The sequence below is a fragment of the Anarhichas minor genome, unplaced genomic scaffold (genome assembly GCF_050575085.1).
Source record: "Anarhichas minor isolate MPS153535 unplaced genomic scaffold, ASM5057508v1 ptg000247l, whole genome shotgun sequence".
Taxonomy (NCBI): domain Eukaryota; kingdom Metazoa; phylum Chordata; class Actinopteri; order Perciformes; family Anarhichadidae; genus Anarhichas; species Anarhichas minor.
This window is the reverse complement of record NW_027466693.1, coordinates 22,501-30,000: the sequence shown is the minus strand read 5'-3', so window position 1 is coordinate 30,000 and position 7,500 is coordinate 22,501.

The window sequence follows — 7,500 nt, the reverse complement described above, 5'->3', positions numbered from 1 at the left end:
CTACTACGGCTGTAGCATAGGGGGACCGCCAGAAGCGCTGGACCCTTCAGCGCTTCGCTCATATCCCCTACTACGGCTGTAGCATAGGGGGACCGCCAGAAGCGCTGGACCCTTCAGCGCTTCGCTCATATCCCCTACTACGGCTGTAGCATAGGGGGACCGCCAGAAGCGCTGGACCCTTCAGCGCTTCGTCCCTACTACGGCTGTAACATAGGGGAACCGCCAGAAGCGCTGGACCCTTCAGCGCTTCGCTCCTATCCCCTACTACGGCTGTAGCATAGGGGAACCGCCAGAAGCGCTGGACCCTTCAGCGCTTCGTCCCTACTACGGCTGTAACATAGGGGAACCGCCAGAAGCGCTGGACCCTTCAGCGCTTCGCTCCTATCCCCTACTACGGCTGTAGCATAGGGGAACCGCCAGAAGCGCTGGACCCTTCAGCGCTTCGTCCCTACTACGGCTGTAACATAGGGGAACCGCCAGAAGCGCTGGACCCTTCAGCGCTTCGCTCCTATCCCCTACTACGGCTGTAGCATAGGGGGACCGCCAGAAGCGCTGGACCCTTCAGCGCTTCGCTCATATCCCCTACTACGGCTGTAGCATAGGGGGGACCGCCAGAAGCGCTGGACCCTTCAGCGCTTCGCTCATATCCCCTACTACGGCTGTAGCATAGGGGAACCGCCAGAAGCGCTGGACCCCTTCAGCGCTTCGCTCATATCCCCTACTACGGCTGTAGCATAGGGGGACCGCCAGAAGCGCTGGACCCTTCAGCGCTTCGTCCCTACTACGGCTGTAACATAGGGGAACCGCCAGAAGCGCTGGACCCTTCAGCGCTTCGCTCCTATCCCCTACTACGGCTGTAGCATAGGGGAACCGCCAGAAGCGCTGGACCCTTCAGCGCTTCGTCCCTACTACGGCTGTAACATAGGGGAACCGCCAGAAGCGCTGGACCCTTCAGCGCTTCGCTCCTATCCCCTACTACGGCTGTAGCATAGGGGAACCGCCAGAAGCGCTGGACCCTTCAGCGCTTCGCTCATATCCCCTACTACGGCTGTAGCATAGGGGGACCGCCAGAAGCGCTGGACCCTTCAGCGCTTCGCTCATATCCCCTAGTATACACTGGGTAGTCTGTTCCTATCATTGTGCGGAAGGTGGCTTGGTTACCCCCTACCAAAATGGGTCACAGCCGTAATAGGCGAAGTACAGAAGCGCTGGAACCTTCAGCGCTTCGCCCCTATCACGGCTTTAAAACCCGAGCGAAAAACTCTATGTCCTTAAACGAAATACCCGTTTTGCGCGGTCCATATCTCCGCGAAAACACAACGCACAGCCGGGACACTCATATCTAATTGTAGTACAAGTCTACCTCTACAAACACATCCGAGTGGATCCTGGATGCGACCTCCACAGCCGAGGCACGAGTCGGTCAAAGTAGGTCGCAGGGACCATATTACGCGCGCCATATCTACCCGGAAATAGAACGCAGAGCGGGGATACTCATGCCCAGTTGTCGAGCTGGAAGTCCTCTAACCACCCATATAAGATGAATAATAAACGGATACACACAGCCGATGCAGCGCGTGTTTGAAAACCGCCGATCGATCTTCATACTCTGACAAAATCACAGCGAAAAATCCTTAAACCAAATACCCGTTTTGCGCGGTCCATATCTCCGCGAAAACACAACGCACAGCCGGGAACCTCATATCTAATTGTAGTCCAAGTCCACTTCTACAAACCTATCCGAGTGGATCCTGGATGCGAGGTCCACAGCCGAGGCACCACGCGGTCAAAGTAGGTCGCAGGGGCCCTATTACCGCGCGCCATATCTACCCGGAAATGGAACGCACAGCGGGGATTCTTATTTTGAATACACGGTCCCGACGTCCTCTAACTACCCATATAAGCAGAATAATAAACGGGTACCCACAGCCGAGGCAGCACGTATTTGAAAACCGCCGACCGATCTTCATACTCTGACAAAATCACAGCGATAGCGCCAATACTCTGTTTCCTTAAACCAAATCGCCGTCTTGCGCGGTCCATATCCCCGCGAATACACAACGCACAGCCGGGACACCTATGCCGACGTGTAGCCACCGTCAACCTCTAAAGACATGTGGAGGGTGATCCACAATCGGGACACTCACAGCCGAGGCACGACGCGGTCAAAGTAGGTCGCAGGGACCATATTACGCGCGCCATATCTACCCGGAAATAGAACGCACAGCGGGGATACTCATGCCCAGTTGTCAAGCTGGAAGTCCTCTAACCACCCATCTAGACACTCCTATAAACGGATACACACAGCCGATACAGCGCGTATTTGAAAACCGCCGACCGATCTTCATACTCTGACAAAATCAAAGCGAAAGACTTAAACGAAATACCCGTTTTGCGAGGTCCATATCCCCGCGAATACACAACGCACAGCCGGGACACTTATACCCGATCGTAGACCACATCCACCTCTACAAACCTATCCGAGTGGATCATGGATGCGACCTCCACAGCCGAGGCACGGTGTAGTCAAAGTAGGTCGCAGGGACCACATTACGCGCGCCATATCTACCCGGAAATAGAACGCACAGCGGGGATTCTTATACTGAATACACGGCCCCGACGTCCTCTAACCAACTATGTAAACTGAATAATAAACGGATAACCACAGCCGAGGCAGCGCGTGTTTGAAAACAGCCGACCGATCTTCATACTCTGACAAAATCACAGCGAAAGACTTAAACGAAATCGTCGTTTTGCGAGGTGCATATCTCCGCGAATACACAACGCACAGCCGGGACACTTATACCCAGTTGTAGTCCACGTCCCCCTCTACAAAACTATCGGAGTGGATCCTGGATGCGAGGTCCACAGCCGAGGCACGGTGTAGTCAAATTAGGTCGCAGGGACCATATTACGCGCGCCATATCTACCCGGAAATAGAACGCACAGCGGGGATTCTTATACTGAATACACGGCCCCGACGTCCTCTAACCAACTATGTAAGCTGAATAATAAACGGATAACCACAGCCGAGGCAGCGCGTGTTTGAAAACAGCCGACCGATCTTCATACTCTGACAAAATCACAGCGAAAGACTTAAACGAAATCGTCGTTTTGCGAGGTGCATATCTCCGCGAATACACAACGCACAGCCGGGACACTTATACCCGATCGTAGACCACATCCACCTCTACAAACCTATCCGAGTGGATCATGGATGCGACCTCCACAGCCGAGGCACGGTGTAGTCAAAGTAGGTCGCAGGGACCACATTACGCGCGCCATATCTACCCGGAAATAGAACGCACAGCGGGGATTCTTATACTGAATACACGGCCCCGACGTCCTCTAACCAACTATGTAAACTGAATAATAAACGGATAACCACAGCCGAGGCAGCGCGTGTTTGAAAACAGCCGACCGATCTTCATACTCTGACAAAATCACAGCGAAAGACTTAAACGAAATCGTCGTTTTGCGAGGTGCATATCTCCGCGAATACACAACGCACAGCCGGGACACTTATACCCAGTTGTAGTCCACGTCCCCCTCTACAAAACTATCGGAGTGGATCCTGGATGCGAGGTCCACAGCCGAGGCACGGTGTAGTCAAATTAGGTCGCAGGGACCATATTACGCGCGCCATATCTACCCGGAAATAGAACGCACAGCGGGGATTCTTATACTGAATACACGGCCCCGACGTCCTCTAACCAACTATGTAAGCTGAATAATAAACGGATAACCACAGCCGAGGCAGCGCGTGTTTGAAAACAGCCGACCGATCTTCATACTCTGACAAAATCACAGCGAAAGACTTAAACGAAATCGTCGTTTTGCGAGGTGCATATCTCCGCGAATACACAACGCACAGCCGGGACACTTATACCCGATCGTAGACCACATCCACCTCTACAAACCTATCCGAGTGGATCATGGATGCGACCTCCACAGCCGAGGCACGGTGTAGTCAAAGTAGGTCGCAGGGACCACATTACGCGCGCCATATCTACCCGGAAATAGAACGCACAGCGGGGATTCTTATACTGAATACACGGCCCCGACGTCCTCTAACCAACTATGTAAACTGAATAATAAACGGATAACCACAGCCGAGGCAGCGCGTGTTTGAAAACAGCCGACCGATCTTCATACTCTGACAAAATCACAGCGAAAGACTTAAACGAAATCGTCGTTTTGCGAGGTGCATATCTCCGCGAATACACAACGCACAGCCGGGACACTTATACCCAGTTGTAGTCCACGTCCCCCTCTACAAAACTATCGGAGTGGATCCTGGATGCGAGGTCCACAGCCGAGGCACGGTGTAGTCAAATTAGGTCGCAGGGACCATATTACGCGCGCCATATCTACCCGGAAATAGAACGCACAGCGGGGATTCTTATACTGAATACACGGCCCCGACGTCCTCTAACCAACTATGTAAACTGAATAATAAACGGATAACCACAGCCGAGGCAGCGCGTGTTTGAAAACAGCCGACCGATCTTCATACTCTGACAAAATCACAGCGAAAGACTTAAACGAAATCGTCGTTTTGCGAGGTGCATATCTCCGCGAATACACAACGCACAGCCGGGACACTTATACCCAGTTGTAGTCCACGTCCCCCTCTACAAAACTATCGGAGTGGATCCTGGATGCGAGGTCCACAGCCGAGGCACGGTGTAGTCAAATTAGGTCGCAGGGACCATATTACGCGCGCCATATCTACCCGGAAATAGAACGCACAGCGGGGATTCTTATACTGAATACACGGCCCCGACGTCCTCTAACCAACTATGTAAGCTGAATAATAAACGGATAACCACAGCCGAGGCAGCGCGTGTTTGAAAACAGCCGACCGATCTTCATACTCTGACAAAATCACAGCGAAAGACTTAAACGAAATCGTCGTTTTGCGAGGTGCATATCTCCGCGAATACACAACGCACAGCCGGGACACTTATACCCAGTTGTAGTCCACGTCCCCCTCTACAAAACTATCGGAGTGGATCCTGGATGCGAGGTCCACAGCCGAGGCACGGTGTAGTCAAAGTAGGTCGCAGGGACCATATTACGCGCGCCATATCTACCCGGAAATAGAACGCACAGCGGGGATTCTTATACTGAATACACGGCCCCGACGTCCTCTAACCAACTATGTAAGCTGAATAATAAACGGATAACCACAGCCGAGGCAGCGCGTGTTTGAAAACAGCCGACCGATCTTCTCTGACAAAATCAAAGCGAAAGACTTAAACGAAATACCCGTTTTGCGAGGTCCATATCCCCGCGAATACACAACGCACAGCCGGGACACTTATATCTAACTGTAGTCCAAGTCCCCCTCTACAAATCTATCCGAGTGGATCATGGATGCGAGGTCCACAGCCGAGGCACGATGTAGTCAAAGTAGGTCGCAGGGGCCATATTGCGCGGTCCATATTTACCCGGAAATGGAACGCACAGCGGGGATTCTTATACCGAATCCACGGTCCCGACGTCCTCTAACTACCCATATAAGCAGAATAATAAACGGGTATCCACAGCCGAGGCAGCACGTATTTGAAAACCGCCGACCGATCTTCATACTCTGACAAAAAGCGCCGGGCGATCTTCATACTCTGACAAAATCACAGCCGTTTTTATATCGTTTTGCGAGATGGATATCTCCGCGAATACACAACGCACAGCCGGGATACTCATACCTAATTGTATAATACGTCTACCTCTACAAACCTATCCGAGTGGATCCTGGATGCGAGATCCAGAACCAGGATCCATATCGCGCGGTGTAAACGGCGGGAGTAACGAGGACTCTCTTAAGGTAGGGGACGTTACTGGGCTGCGCTGCGAAAGACGAGCGCCAAAACTCTGTTTCCTTAAACGGAAGCGCCGTTTTGCGAGGTGGATATCTCCGCGAAAACACCACGCACAGCCGGGACACTTATACCCAATCGTAGACCACGTCCACCTCTACAAACCTATCCGAGTGGATCCTGGATCCGAGACCCACAGCCGAGGCACCACGCGGTCAAAGTAGGTCGCAGTTGCCGTTTTGCGCGCTCCATCTCTCCGCCAAAACACCACGCACAGCCGGGACACTTATACCCTATTGTAGACCCCGACCTCCTCTAACCACCCATACATGCAGAACAATAAACGGATACCCACAGCCGATGCAGCAAGTAGTTCAAAAGCGCCGGCCGATCTTCGTACTCTGACAAAATCACAGCGAAAGACGAGCGCCAATACTCTGTCTCCTTAAACCAAATCGCCGGTTTGCGCGGTGCATATCCCCGCGAATACACAACGCACAGACTCGGCCCCTACGCCGAATAGTAGACCACGTCCACTTCTAAAGACCTGTGGAGTTTGAGCCACAATCGGACACTCACAGCCGATGCACGACTCGGTCAAAATAGGTCGCAGTAGCCACATTGCGCGGTTCATATCTCCGCCAAAACACAACGCACAGCCGGGATACTTATGCCGAATTGTAGACCCCGACGTCCTCTAACCACCCATCTAGACACTCCTATAAACGGATACCCACAGCCGATGCAGCGCGTAGTTCAAAAGCGTCGGCCGATCTTCGTACTCTGACAAAATCACAGCCAAAGACGACCGACAATATCGCCGGTCTGCGAGGTCCATATCTCCGCGAATACAACACAACGCACAGCCGGGACACTTATACCCGATCGTAGACCACATCCACCTCTACAAACCTATCCGAGTGGATCCTGGATCCGAGACCCACAGCCGGGGCACGATGTACGCAAAGCCGGTCACAGTAGCCGAGCGCCAATACTCTGTTTCCTTGAACAAAATCGCCGGTTTGCGAGGTGCATAGCTCCGCGAATACACAACGCACAGCCGGGACACTTATACCCAATTGTAGACCACATCAACCTCTACAAAACTATCCGAGTGGATCCTGGATGCGAGACCCACAGCCGAGGCACGATGTGGTCAGAATAGGTCGCAGGGGCCACATTGCGCGGTCCATAAACCCGGAAATGGAACGCACAGCGGGGATAATAATACCGAAATGTCGACCCAGACGTACTCTCACAACCCATAAGGCAGACCAATAAACTGACACCGACATAACCAATAAACTGACACCGACAAATGAATAAACGGACACCCACAGCCGATGCAGCACGTATTTCAAAAGCGTTGGCGATATTCGTCTCACAGCGAAAGACGAGCGCCATTACTCTGTTTCCTTGAACCAAATTCCCCGGTTTGCGCGGTCCATATCTCCGCGAATACACAACGCAAAGACTCGTCCCCTACGCCGAATAGTAGACCACGTCCACTTCTAAAGACCTGTGGAGGAGGATCCAGGATCGGGCATTCACAGCCGATGCACGACGTGGGTCAAAATAGGTCACTGTAGCCATATTGCGCGCTCAATATCTCCGCCAAAACACAACGCACAGCCGGGGGTACTTACGCCGAATTGTAGACCTTGAAGTCCTCTAACCA